General features: G+C 48.0%; 1 protein-coding gene across 1 annotated transcript in view; it reads left to right on the plus strand.

The window, feature by feature from the left end:
- The window catches only part of sbf1 (SET binding factor 1), a 359,704-nt gene that overhangs the window by 246,192 nt on the left and 99,013 nt on the right, over positions 1-14,499 (plus strand). The window lies entirely within an intron of this gene.

The raw sequence follows: 14,499 nt of genomic DNA on the forward strand, positions 1-14,499 counted from the left end.
TCACTGCTTCCCAAGGGATCCTTTACTTTGAGATCATTAATTAATCCTGTTTCGTTACCCATTACCAGATCCAAAATGGCCTGTTCCCTGGTTGGTTCCCTGACGTATTGGTCTAAGAAACAGTCCCTAATACACTCTATGAACTCTTCCTCAGGGCTACTTTTGCCATTTTGATTTGTCCAATCTATGTGAAAGTTAAAATCGCCCATGATTATTGCATTACCTTTTTTACAAGCCCCCCTTATTTCCTGATTTATATTTTGCCCTACAGTGTAGCTACTGTTAGGGGGCCTAAATACCACTCCCACCAGTGATTTCTTTCCCTTGCTATTTCTTACCTCCACCCAAATTGTTTCGACATCTTGATCTTCTGAGCCAAGATCATTTCTCACTATTATACCAATTTCATCCTTTATTAACAGAGCTACCCCACCACCTTTACCTTTTTTCCTATCCTTCTGAAATGTTAAATAACCCTGAATATTTAGCTCTGAACCTTGGTCACCTTGCAACCACGTCTCTGTAATGGCCACGAGATCATACCCATTTGTTTCTATTTGTGCCGTCAATTCATCTCTCTTATTACGAATGCTGCGCGCATTCAGATAAAGAACCTTTAATTTTGTCTTTCTACCATTCTTTCCTACCCCGGCCCCATTTGCTAGTGCACTCTTATGTTTGTACGCTCTGTCCCTTCCTGACACACTGTTTATCATTACCCCCATCACTTTCCTGTACTACTTCCTTGTCTTTTCTCTATCAATCCTAACTTTGTCCCACCTGAGCCCTCCCCCCGTCTATTTAGTTTAAAGCCTTCTCTACCGCCCTAGTTATTCGGTTTGCCAGAACACTGGTCCCAGCATGGTTCAGGTGAAGCCCGTCCCAACGGAACAGCTCCCTCTTTCCCCAGTACTGGTGCCAGTACCCCATGAATCGAAACCCACTTCTCCCACACCAATCTTTGAGCCACGCATTCATCTCTCTGATCTGATTTACCCTGTGCCAATTTGCTCGTGGCTCAGGTAATAATCTGAAGATTATCACCTTTGTGGTTCTGCTTTTTAATTTAGTCCCTAGCTGCTCAAACTCCCTCAGGAGAGCCTCTTTCTTAGTCCTACCTATGTTGTTGGTACCCACGTGGACCACGACAACTGGATCCTTCCCCTCCCACTCCAAGTTTCTCTCCAGCCCTGAGGAGATGTCCTTAACCCTGGCACCGGGTAGACAACACAGCCTTCGGGACTCTCGCTCTTGGCTGCAGAGAACAGTATCTATCCCTCTAACTATACTGTCGCCTACTACAACCACATTCCTTTTCACTCCCCCCACTTGAATGGCCCCCTGAACCACGGTGCCGTGGCCAGTTTGCTCATCCTCCCTGCAGTCCCTGCACTCGTCCACAAGGGCTGCAAGAACCTCGTATCTATTGGACAAGTGCAAGGACTGAGGCTCCTGCAATGCTCCCTCCTGGATCCCCGTACCTGCCTCACTCGCAGTCACACCCTCCTGTCCCTGACCACATGTCAATTCTACAGTATTTAGTCGAAGGGGTGTGACTGCCTCCTGGATCAAAGTGTCCAGGTAACTTTCTCCCTCCCTGATGCCTCGCAATGTCTGCAGCTCGGACTCCAGCTCCTCAACTCGGAGCCGGAGTTCCTCGAGCTGCAGACACTTCCCGCAGATGTAGTCGCCCTGGACAAAACTGTCCAGTAGCTCCCACATATTGCAGCTGCAACACATCTCCTGTCCTGTCATAACTATTTTATTTATTTAATTGATTACTACAATGTCAATCAAATTATTTTTAGGTTGAACCAAGTACTGGCCTTGTTTAATTTATTATATTAAGTTTAGTTTTTTTTTAAATGTAGTTTTATGCTATAAGTTACTGAGCCCATAGTCCTAAGAAAGAAGAAAACCGAAGAGATTCTCACCACCAACCACCGACCTGCCTTACCCGTGACGTCACACTGCAGTTTTGTTTTGTTGTTGCTGTGACCCGCTCTCGGCCCGCCCCTCCCCGCTCTCGGCCCGCCCCTCCCCGCTCTCGGCCCGCCCCTCCCCGCTCTCGGCCCGCCCCTCCCCGCTCTCGGCCCGCCCCTCCCCGCTCTCGGCCCGCCCCTCCCCGCTCTCGGCCCGCCCCTCCCCGCTCTCGGCCCGCCCCTCCCCGCTCTCGGCCCGCCCCTCCCCGCTCTCGGCCCGCCCCTCCCCGCTCTCGGCCCGCCCCTCCCCGCTCTCGGCACGCCCCTCTCCGCTGACTATTCAAATGCACTTCACCCCTTGCTGCACCGAACCCCCTCACTTACCAAATTCCCAATTATAGACTCTGTCAAAACCAGACTCCGTCAATAGCTGCTGCTCCGTGCTCCCTCCCTCAACGGGATTAGACAAAGTCAACATGGATTTATGAAAGGCAAATCATGTTTGACAAACCGACTGGAGTTTTTTGAGGATGTAACTGGTAGAATAGATAAGGGAGAACCAGTGGATGTGGTGTACTTGGATTTTCAGAAGGCCTTTGATAAAGTCCCACATAAGAGGTTATCATAGAATCATAGAAGTTACAACATGGAAACAGGCCCTTCGGCCCAACATGTCCATGTCGCCCAGTTTATACCACTAAGCTAGTCCCAATTGCCTGCACTTGGCCCATATCCCTCTATACCCATCTTACCCATGTAACTGTCCAAATGCTTTTTAAAACACAAAATTGTACCCGCCTCTACGACTGCCTCTGGCAGCTCGTTCCAGACACTCACCACCCTTTGAGTGAAAAAATTGCCCCTCTGGACACTTTTGTATCTCTCCCCTCTCACCTTAAATCTATGTCCCCTCGTTATAGACTCCCCTACCTTTGAGAAAAGATTTTGACTATCTACCTTATCTATGCCCCTCATTATTTTATAGACTTCTATAAGATCACCCCTAAACCTCCTACTCTCCAGGGAAAAAAGTCCTAGCCTATCTAACCTCTCCCTATAAGTCAAACCATCAAGTCCCGGTAGCATCCTAGTAAATCTTTTCTGCACTCTTTCTAGTTTAATAATATCCTTTCTATAATAGGGTGACCAGAACTGTACACAGTATTCCAAGTGTGGCCTTACTAATGTCTTGTACAACTTCAACAAGACATCTCAACTCCTGTATTCAATGTTCTGACCAATGAAACCAAGCATGCTGAATGCCTTCTTCACCACCCTATCCACCTGTGACTCCACTTTCAAGGAGCTATGAACCTGTACTCCCAGATCTCTTTGTTCTATAACTCTCCCCAACGCCCTACCATTAACGGAGTAGGTCCTGGCCTGATTCGATCTACCAAAATGCATCACCTCACATTTATCTAAATTAAACTCCATCTGCCATTCATCGGCCCACTGGCCCAATTTATCAAGATCCCGTTGCAATCCTAGATAACCTTCTTCACTGTCCACAATGCCACCAATCTTGGTGTCATCTGCAAACTTACTAACCATGCCTCCTAAATTCTCATCCAAATCATTAATATAAATAACAAATAACAGCGGACCCAGCACCGATCCCTGAGGCACACCGCTGGTCACAGGCCTCCAGTTTGAAAAACAACCCTCTACAACCACCCTCTGTCTTCTGTTGTCAATCCAGTTTTGTATCCAATTGGCTACCTCACCTTGGATCCCGTGAGATTTAACCTTATGTAACAACCTACCATGCGGTACCTTGTCAAAGGCTTTGCTGAAGTCCATGTAGACCACGTCTACTGCACAGCCCTCATCTACCTTCTTGGTTACCCCTTCAAAAAACTCAATCAAATTCGTGAGACATGATTTTCCTCTCACAAAACCATGCTGACTGTTCCTAATCAGTCCCTGCCTCTTGCAAAATTAAAGCACATGGGATTGGTGATAATATACTGGCATGGATTGAGAATTGGTGAACAGATAGGAAATAGAGAGTAGGAATAAATGGGTCTTTTTCGGGGTGGCAGGCAGTGACTAGTGGGGTATCGCAGGGATCATTGCTTAGGCCCCAGCTATTCACAATATATATCAATGATTTGGATGAGGGAACCAAATGTAATATTTCCAAGTTTGCTGATGACACAAAACTAGGTGGGATTGTGGGTTGTGAGGAGGATGCAAAGAGGCTTCAAGGTGATTTAGACAAGTTGAGTGAGTGGGCAAATACATGGCAGATGCAGTACAATGTGGATAAATGTGAAGTTATCCACTTCGGAAGGAAAAACAGAAAGGCAGAGTATTATTTAAATGGTGATGGATTGGGAAATGTTGATGTACAAAGGGACCTGGGTGTCCTTGTACACCAGTCACTTAAAGCAAACATGCAGCTGCAGCAAGCAGTTAGGAAGGCAAATGATATGTTGGCCTTCATTGCAAGAGGATTTGAGTATAGGAGCAAGGATGTCTTACTGCAGTTATATAGGGCCTTGGTGAGACCACATCTGGAGTATTGTGTGCAGTTTTGGTCTCCTTACCTAAGAAAGGATATACTTGCCATCGAGGGAGTGCAGCGAAGGTTCACCAGACTGATCCCTGGGATGGCAGGATTGTCATATGAGGAGAGATTGGTTTGACTCGGCCTGTATTCACTCGAGTTTAGAAGAATGAGAGGGGACCTCATTGAAACATATAAAATTCTGACAGGGCTAGACAGACTGGACGCAGGGAGGTTGTTTCCCCTGGCTGTGGGGGGGGGTTTCAGAACGAGGGGTCACAGTCTCTGGATACGGGGTAGGACATTTAGGACTGAGATGAGGAGAAATTTCTTCACTCAGAGGGTGGTGAACCTGTGGAATTCTCCACCACAGAAGGCAGTGGAGGCCAAGTCACTGAATATATTTAACAAGGAGCTGGATAGGTTTCTAGACACGAAGGTATCAAGAGGTATGGGGAGAGAGCGGGAATATGGTATTGAGATCGAGGATCAGCCATGATCATATTGAATGGTGGATCAGGCTCAAAGGGCGAAATGGCCTACTCCTCCTATTTTTTATGTTTCTAAATTTCTATAGCCTTCACTCTGCTTATTCCTATAATCTCCTCCAGCCCTACAACCCCACAGAACTCTCCATTCCTCCAACTTCCTCCTTCTTGTCCATCCCCCCATACTTCACCCCACTACTGGCGGCCGTGCCCACTTCCGTCTCGGCCGCAAGCTCTGAAATTCCCTCCTTAAAGCACTCCGCCTCTCTCTCCTCCTTTAAGGCGCTCCGAAATCCCATCTCTTTGACCAAGCTTTTGGGCACCTGTCCTAATATCTCCTCCTTTGGCTTGGCGTCGATTTTTGCCTGATTGCACCTCTGTGAAGGGCTGTGGGACATTTTCCTATGTTGTAGGAACATAGGAACAGGAGTAGGCCATTCAGCCCCTCGTGCCTGCTCCGCCATTTGATAAGATCATGGCTGATCTGTGATCTAACTCCATATACCTGCCTTTGGCCCATATCCCTTAATACCTTTGGTTGCCAAAAAGCTATCTATCTCAGATTTAAATTTAGCAATTGAGCTAGTATCAATTGTGTTTGCGGAAGAGAGTTCCAAACTTCTACAACCCTTTGTGTGTAGAAATGTTTTCTAATCTCACTCCTGAAAGGTCTGGCTCTAATTTTTAGACTGTGCCCCCTACTCCTAGCATCCCCAACCAGTGGAAATAGTTTCTCTCTATCCACCCTATCCGTTCCCCTTAATAAGAACATAAGAAATAGGAGCAGGAGTAGGCCAATCGGTCCCTCGAGCCTGCTCTGCCATTCAATAAGATCATGGCTGATCTGATCCTAACCTCAAATCTAAAGAACACAAGAAGTAGGAGCAGGACCCGGCCACTCAGCCCCTGGGCCCGCTCCGCCACCCACAGGGCATTGACCGATCCGAACTCAGCTTCATGTCCAATTTCCTGCCCGCTCCCCGTAACCCCTAATTCCCTTTACTTCTAGGAAACTGTCTATTTCTGTTTTAAATTTATTTAATGATGTAGCTTCCACAGCTTCCTGGGGCCGCAAATTCCACAGACCTACTACCCTCTGAGTGAAGATGTTTCTCCTCATCTCAGTTTTGAAAGAGCAGCCCCTTATTCTAAGATTATAGAATCATAGAATCATAGAAGTTACAACATGGAAACAGGCCCTTCGGCCCAACATGTCCATGTCGCCCAGTTTATACCACTAAGCTAGTCCCAATTGCCTGCACTTGGCCCATATCCCTCGATACCCATCTTCCCCATGTAACTGTCCAAATGCTTTTTAAAAGACAAAATTGTACCCGCCTCTACTACTGCCTCTGGCAGCTCGTTCCAGACACTCACCACCCTTTGAGTGAAAAAATTGCCCCTCTGGATCCTTTTGTATCTCTCCCCTCTCACCTTAAATCTGTGCCCCCTCGTTATAGACTCCCCTACCTTTGGGAAAAGATTTTGACTATCGACCTTATCTATGCCCCTCATTATTTTATAGACTTCTATAAGATCACCCCTTAACCTCCTACTCTCCAGGGAATAAAGTCCCAGTCTGTCTAACCTCTCCCTGTAAGTCAAACCATCAAGTCCCGGTAGCATCCTAGTAAATCTTTTCTGCACTCTTTCTAGTTTAATAATATCCTTTCTATAATAGGGTGACCAGAACTGTACACAGTACTCCAAGTGTGGCCTCACCAATGCCCTGTACAACTTCAACAAGACATCCCAACTCCTGCATTCAATGTTCTGACCAATGAAACCAAGCATGCTGAATGCCTTCTTCACCACCCTATCCACCTGTGACTCCACTTTCAAGGAGCTATGAATCTGTACTCCTAGATCTCTTTGTTCTATAACTCTCCCCAACGCCCTACCATTAACGGAGTAGGTCCTGGCCCGATTCGATCTACCAAAATGCATCACCTCACATTTATCTAAATTAAACTCCATCTGCCATTCATCGGCCCACTGGCCCAATTTATCAAGATCCCGTTGCAATCCTAGATAACCTTCTTCACTGTCCACAATGCCACCAATCTTGGTGTCATCTGCAAACTTACTAACCATGCCTCCTAAATTCTCATCCAAATCATTAATATAAATAACAAATAACAGCGGACCCAGCACCGATCCCTGAGGCACACCGCTGGACACAGGCATCCAGTTTGAAAAACAACCCTCGACAACCACCCTCTGTCTTCTGTCGTCAAGCCAATTTTGTATCCAATTGGCTACCTCACCTTGGATCCCATGAGATTTAACCTTATGTAACAACCTACCATGCGGTACCTTGTCAAATGCTTTGCTGAAGTCCATGTAGACCACGTCTACTGCACAGCCCTCATCTATCTTCTTGGTTACCCCTTCAAAAAACTCAATCAAATTCGTGAGACATGATTTTCCTCTCACAAAACCATGCTGACTGTTCCTAATTAGTCCCTGCCTCTCCAAATGCCTGTAGATTCTGTCCCTCAGAATACCCTCTAACAACTTACCCACTACAGATGTCAGGCTCACTGGTCTGTAGTTCCCAGGCTTTTCCCTGCCGCCCTTCTTAAACAAAGGCACAACATTTGCTACCCTCCAATCTTCAGGCACCTCACCTGTAGCGGTGGATGATTCAAATATCTCTGCTAGGGGACCCGCAATTTCCTCCCTAACCTCCCATAACGTCCTGGGATACATTTCATCAGGTCCCGGAGATTTATCTACCTTGATGCGCGTTAAGACTTCCAGCACCTCCCTCTCTGTAATATGTACACTCCTCAAGACATCACTATTTATTTCCCCAAGTTCCCTAACATCCATGCCTTTCTCAACCGTAAATACCGATGTGAAATATTCATTCAGGATCTCACCCATCTCTTGTGGTTCCGCACATAGATGACCTTGTTGATCCTTAAGAGGCCCTACTCTCTCCCTAGTTACCCTTTTGCCCTTTATGTATTTGTAGAAGCTCTTTGGATTCACCTTTGCCTGATCTGCCAAAGCAATCTCATATCCCCTTTTTGCCCTCCTGATTTCTCTCTTAACTCTACTCCGGCAATCTCTATACTCTTCAAGGGATCCACTTGATCCCAGCTGCCTATGCATGTCATATGCCTCCTTCTTATTTTTGACTAGTGCCTCAATCTCCCGAGTCATCCAAGGTTCCCTACTTCTACCAGCCTTGCCCTTCACTTTATAAGGAATGTGCTTACACTGAACCCTGGTTAACACACTTTTGAAAGCCTCCCACTTACCAGACGTCCCTTTGCCTGCCAACAGACTCTCCCAATCAACTTCTGAAAGTTCCTGTCTAATACCATCAAAATTGGCCTTTCCCCAATTTAGAATTTTAACTTTTGGGCCAGACCTATCCTTCTCCATAGCTATCTTAAAACTAATGGAATTATGATCACTGGTCCCAAAGTGATCCCTCACTAACACTTCTGTCACCTGCCCTTCCTTATTTCCCAAGAGGAGGTCAAGTTTTGCCCCCTCTCTAGTCGGGCCATCCACATACTGAATGAGAAATTCCTCCTGAATACACTCAACAAATTTCTCTCCATCCAAGCCCCTAATGCTATGGCTGTCCCAGTCAATGTTGGGAAAGTAAAGTCCCCTACTATTACCACCCTATTTTTCTTGCAGCTGTCTGTAATCTCCTTACATATTTGCTCCTCAATTTCCCGTTGACTATTTGGGGGTCTGTAGTACAATCCTATCAAAGTGATCTCTCCCTTCTTATTTTTCAGTTCTACCCATATGGACTCAGTGGGCGAACCCTCGGATATATCCCCTCTCACTACTGCCGTGATGTTCTCCCTAATCAAGAACGCAACTCCCCCTCCTCTCTTACCTCCTGCTCTATCTTTCCTATAGCATCTGTACCCTGGAACATTGAGCTGCCAGTCCTGCCCCTCCCTTAGCCATGTTTCAGTAATAGCTATAACATCCCAGTCCCATGTACCCATCCATGCCCTGAGTTCATCTGCCTTGCCCATCAGACTTCTTGCATTGAAATAAATGCAGTTTAATCTAGACTTCCCTTGGTCTTTGCCCTGCTTTCTCAGACCATCTGTCCGGTCATGTTCTGTACACTCTCCCTTACTGCCTTTTGTTTCTGTCACCACTTTATTTCCCACTGACTTCCTGCATCGGTTCCCATCCCCCTGCCACATTAGTTTAAACCCTCCCCAACAGCACCAGCAAACACTCCCCCTAGGACATTGGTTCCAGTCCTGCCCAGATGCAGACCGTCCAATTTGTACTGGTCCCACCTCCCCCAGAACCGGTTCCAATGGCCCAGGAATTTGAATCCCTCCCTCTTGCACCATCTCTCAAGCCACGTATTCATCTTAGCTATCCTGTCATTCCTACTCTGACTAGCCCGTGGCACTGGTAGCAATCCTGAGATTACTACCTTTGAGGTCCTACTCTTTAGTTTAACTCCTAACTCCCTAAATTCAGCTTGTAGGACCTCATCCTGTTTTTTACCTATATCGTTGGTACCTATATGCACCACGACAACTGGCTGTTCACCCTCCCCCTCCAGAATGTCCTGCAGCCGCTCCGAGACATCCTTGACCCTTGCACCAGGGAGGCAACATACCATCCTGGAGTCTCGGTTGCGTCCGCAGAAACGCCTGTCTATTCCCCTTACAATCGAGTCCCCTATCACTATAGCTCTGCCACTCTTTTTCCTGCCCTCCTGTGCAGCAGAGCCAGCCACGGTGCCATGAACCTGGCCACTGCCACCTTCCCCTGGTGAGCCATCTCCGCCAACAGTATCCAAAACAGTATACCTGTTTTGGAGGGAGATGACCGCAGGGGACCCCTGCACTGCCTTCCTACTCTTCCTCTGTCTGTTGGTCACCCATTCACTATCTCCCTCAGTAATTTTTATCTGCGGTGTGACCAACTCACTGAACGTGCTATCCACGACTTTCTCAGCATCGCGGATGCTCCAAAGTGAGTCCATCCGCAGCTCCAGAGCCGTCAAGCGGTCAAACAATAGCTGCAGCTGGACACACTTCCCGCAGGTGAAGGAATCAGGGATACAGGAAGGAGCCCTGAATTCCCACATCCCACAAGAGGAACATGACACGGCGCTGGGATCTCCTGCCATGACTTAACCCTTAAATTAGCTTAAGAACAACTACAATGTCAAGAGAAAAAAAAAGGAAAGAAAAACTACTTACCACTCCCTTTAAGGAGTTTACTCCTTTAAATTGTTCTCAATTTAGAGAATGTTAACTACACTAGGGACCTTGATTCACTAAAAAATAAACGCTACTTCCTATAAGACCTGCAGACCTTCCCTTTCCTTTTACTTCAGTTACTGTAGATAAGGAGAAATACTCACCTGAACCTACTCACCAATCAGGTGCCTCCCCTGTGTCGCGTCCCGATCTGATTCCTGACGTCACTTCGAACTCGGTCGCAGCTCCGCTCGGCTCCTCTCAGCTGTTCTCAGCGCTCTGAAATCCCGCCTTTTATCGGACGCTCCCTCCGCTCCGCTCGGCTCCTCTCAGCTGTTCTCAGCGCTCTGAAATCCCGCCTTTTATCGGACGCTCCCTCCGCTCGGCTCGGCTCCTCTCAGCTGTTCTCAGCGCTCTGAAATCCCGCCTTTTATCGGACGCTCCCTCCGCTCGGCTCGGCTCCTCTCAGCGCTCTGAAATCCCGCCTTTTATCGGACGCTCCCTCCGCTCGGCTCGGCTCCTCTCAGCTGTTCTCAGCGCTCTGAAATCCCGCCTTTTATGGGACGCTCCCTCCGCTCGGCTCGGCTCCTCTCAGCTGTTCTCAGCGCTCTGAAATCCCGCCTTTTATCGGACGCTCCCTCCGCTCGGCTCGGCTCCTCTCAGCGCTCTGAAATCCCGCCTTTTATCGGACGCTCCCTCCGCTCGGCTCGGCTCCTCTCAGCGCTCTGAAATCCCGCCTTTTATCGGACGCTCCCTCCGCTCGGCTCGGCTCCTCTCAGCTGTTCTCAGCGCTCTGAAATCCCGCCTTTTATCGGACGCTCCCTCCGCTCGGCTCGGCTCCTCTCAGCTGTTCTCAGCGCTCTGAAATCCCGCCTTTTATCGGACGCTCCCTCCGCTCCGCTCGGCTCCTCTCAGCTGTTCTCAGCGCTCTGAAATCCCGCCTTTTATCGGACGCTCCCTCCGCTCGGCTCGGCTCCTCTCAGCTGTTCTCAGCGCTCTGAAATCCCGCCTTTTATCGGACGCTCCCTCCGCTCGGCTCGGCTCCTCTCAGCGCTCTGAAATCCCGCCTTTTATCGGACGCTCCCTCCGCTCGGCTCGGCTCCTCTCAGCTGTTCTCAGCGCTCTGAAATCCCGCCTTTTATGGGACGCTCCCTCCGCTCGGCTCGGCTCCTCTCAGCTGTTCTCAGCGCTCTGAAATCCCGCCTTTTATCGGACGCTCCCTCCGCTCGGCTCGGCTCCTCTCAGCGCTCTGAAATCCCGCCTTTTATCGGACGCTCCCTCCGCTCGGCTCGGCTCCTCTCAGCGCTCTGAAATCCCGCCTTTTATCGGACGCTCCCTCCGCTCGGCTCGGCTCCTCTCAGCGCTCTGAAATCCCGCCTTTTATCGGACGCTCCCTCCGCTCCGCTCGGCTCCTCTCAGCTGTTCTCAGCGCTCTGAAATCCCGCCTTTTATCGGACGCTCCCTCCGCTCGGCTCGGCTCCTCTCAGCTGTTCTCAGCGCTCTGAAATCCCGCCTTTTATCGGACGCTCCCTCCGCTCGGCTCGGCTCCTCTCAGCGCTCTGAAATCCCGCCTTTTATCGGACGCTCCCTCCGCTCGGCTCGGCTCCTCTCAGCTGTTCTCAGCGCTCTGAAATCCCGCCTTTTATCGGACGCTCCCTCCGCTCGGCTCGGCTCCTCTCAGCTGTTCTCAGCGCTCTGAAATCCCGCCTTTTATCGGACGCTCCCTCCGCTCGGCTCCGCTCCTCTCAGCGCTCTGAAATTCCGCCTTTTATCGGACGCTCCCTCCGCTCGGCTCGGCTCCTCTCAGCTGTTCTCAGCGCTCTGAAATCCCGCCTTTTATCGGACGCTCCCTCCGCTCGGCTCGGCTCCTCTCAGCTGTTCTCAGCGCTCTGAAATCCCGCCTTTTATCGGACGCTCCCTCCGCTCGGCTCGGCTCCTCTCAGCTGTTCTCAGCGCTCTGAAATCCCGCCTTTTATCGGACGCTCCCTCCGCTCGGCTCGGCCCTCTAGTTCTAGTTTCACCCATCCTTGGGAACATCCTTACCGCATCCACCCGATCAAGCCCCTTCACAATCTTATATGTTTCAATAAGATCGCCTCTCATTCTTCTGAACTCCAATGAGTAGAGTCCCAATCTACTCAACCTCTCCTCATATGTCCGCCCCCTCATCTCCGGGATTAGCCGAGTGAACCTTCTTTATACTGCCTCGAGAGCAAGTCTGTCTTTTCTTAAGTATGGACACCAAAACTGTATGCAGTATTCCAGGTGCGGTCTCACCAATACCTTATATAACTGCAGCAATACCTCCCTGTTTTTATATTCTATCCCCCTAGCAATAAAAGCCAACATTCCGTTGGCCTTCTTGATCACCTGCTGCACCTGCATACTAACTTTTTGATTTTCTTGCACTAGGACCCCCAGATCCCTTTGTACTGCAGTACTTTCCAGTTTCTCGCCAATAAGATAATAACTTGCTCTCTGATTTTTCCTGCCAAAGTGCATAACCTCACATTTTCCAATATTGTATTGCATCTGCCAAATCTCCGCCCACTCACCCAGCCTGTCTATATCCGCCTGTAGGTTTTTTATGTCCTCCTCACTCTCCACTTTCCTTCCCATCTTTGTATCATCTGCAAACTTTGATATGTTACACTCGGTCCCCTCCTCGAAATCGTTAATATAGATTGTAAAGAGTTGGGGACCCAGCACTGACCCCTGCTGAACACCACTGGCTACTGGTTGCCAGTCCGAGAATGAACCATTTATCCCAACTCTCTGCTTCCTGTTAGATAACCAATCCTCCACCCATGCCAGAATATTACCCCCAATCCAGTGATTCTTTATCTTGAGCAATAATCTTTTATGTGGCACCTTGTCGAATGCCTTCTGGAAGTCTAAATACACTATGTCCACTGGTTCCCCTTTATCCACCCTGTATGTTATGTCTTCAAAGAACTCAAGCAAATTTGTCAGACATGACTTCCCCTTCATAAAGCCATGCTGACTTTGTCCTATTAAATTATGTTTATCTAAATGTTCCGTTACTGTCTCCTTAATAATAGACTCCAAAATTTTACCCACCACAGATGTTAGGCTAACTTGTCTATAATTTCCAGCATTCTGCCTACTACCCTTTGTAAATAAGGCTGTTACATTAGCAGTTTTCCAATCTGCCGGGACCTTTGCTGAGTCCAGAGAAGTTTGGAAAATTATTATCAAAGCATCCACAATCCCGACTGCCACTTCCCTCAAGACCCTTGGATGTAAGCCATCCGGTCCAGGGGATTTATCCGCCTTGAGTCCCATTAATTTACTGAGTACCAATTCCTTAATGATTTTAATCGTATTTAGCTCCTCCCCCACACAGCCCCCTTTTTGTCCAGTGTTGGGATATTCTTAGTGTCCTCTACCGTAAAGACTGAAACAAAATATTTGTTCAGCATTTTTGCCATCTCCATGTTTCCCACCATTAATTTCCCGGTCTCATCCTCTGAGGGACCTACGTTTGCCTTAGCCACCCTTTCTCTTTTTATATAACTGTAGAAACTCTTGCTATCTGTTTTTATATTTTTTGCTAATTTATTTTCATAATCTATCTTCCCTTTCTTAATCAATCCTTTAGTTACTTTTTGCTGTCTTTTGAAGACTTCCCAATCTTCTATCCTCCCACTAAGTTTGGCTACCTTACATGTCCTTGTTTTTAGTCGGATACTATCCTTAATTTCTTTACTTAGCCATGGATGGCTGTCATTTCTTTTACACCCTTTTTTCCTCAGTGGAATATATTTTTTTTGAAAGTTGTAAAATAACTCCTTGAATGAACACCACTGCTCATGTACCGTCTTACCCTTTTAATCTATTTTCCCAGTCCACTTTAATCAGTTCCGCTCTCATACCATCATAGTCTCCTTTATTCAAGCTCAGTACGCTTGTTTGAGAACCAACCTTCTCACCCTCTAATTGGATATGGAATGTAACCATGTTATGTCACTCATTCCAAGGGGATCCTTAACTAGGACGTTATTAATTAATCCTGGCTCATTACAAAGGACCAGGTCCAAGGTTGCTTGCCCCCTTGTAGGATATCTTACAAACCTCGATCAGAGCAACCCTTAGCCTTCGAAACTCTAGAGAATACAACCCCAATTTGTGTAATCTCTCCTCGTAATTTAATCCTTGAAGTCCGGGTATCATTCTAGTAAACCTACGCTGCACTCCCTCCAAGGCCAATATGTCCTTCCGAAGGTGCGGTGCCCAGAACTGCTCACAGTGCTCCAGGTGCGGTCTAACCAGGGTTTTGTATAGCTGCAGCATAACTTCTGCCCCCTTGTATTCCAGTCCTCTAGATATAAAGGTCAGCATTCCAT

The sequence above is a fragment of the Heptranchias perlo genome, chromosome 24, assembly GCF_035084215.1.
Source record: "Heptranchias perlo isolate sHepPer1 chromosome 24, sHepPer1.hap1, whole genome shotgun sequence".
NCBI classification, from domain to species: Eukaryota; Metazoa; Chordata; class Chondrichthyes; order Hexanchiformes; family Hexanchidae; genus Heptranchias; species Heptranchias perlo.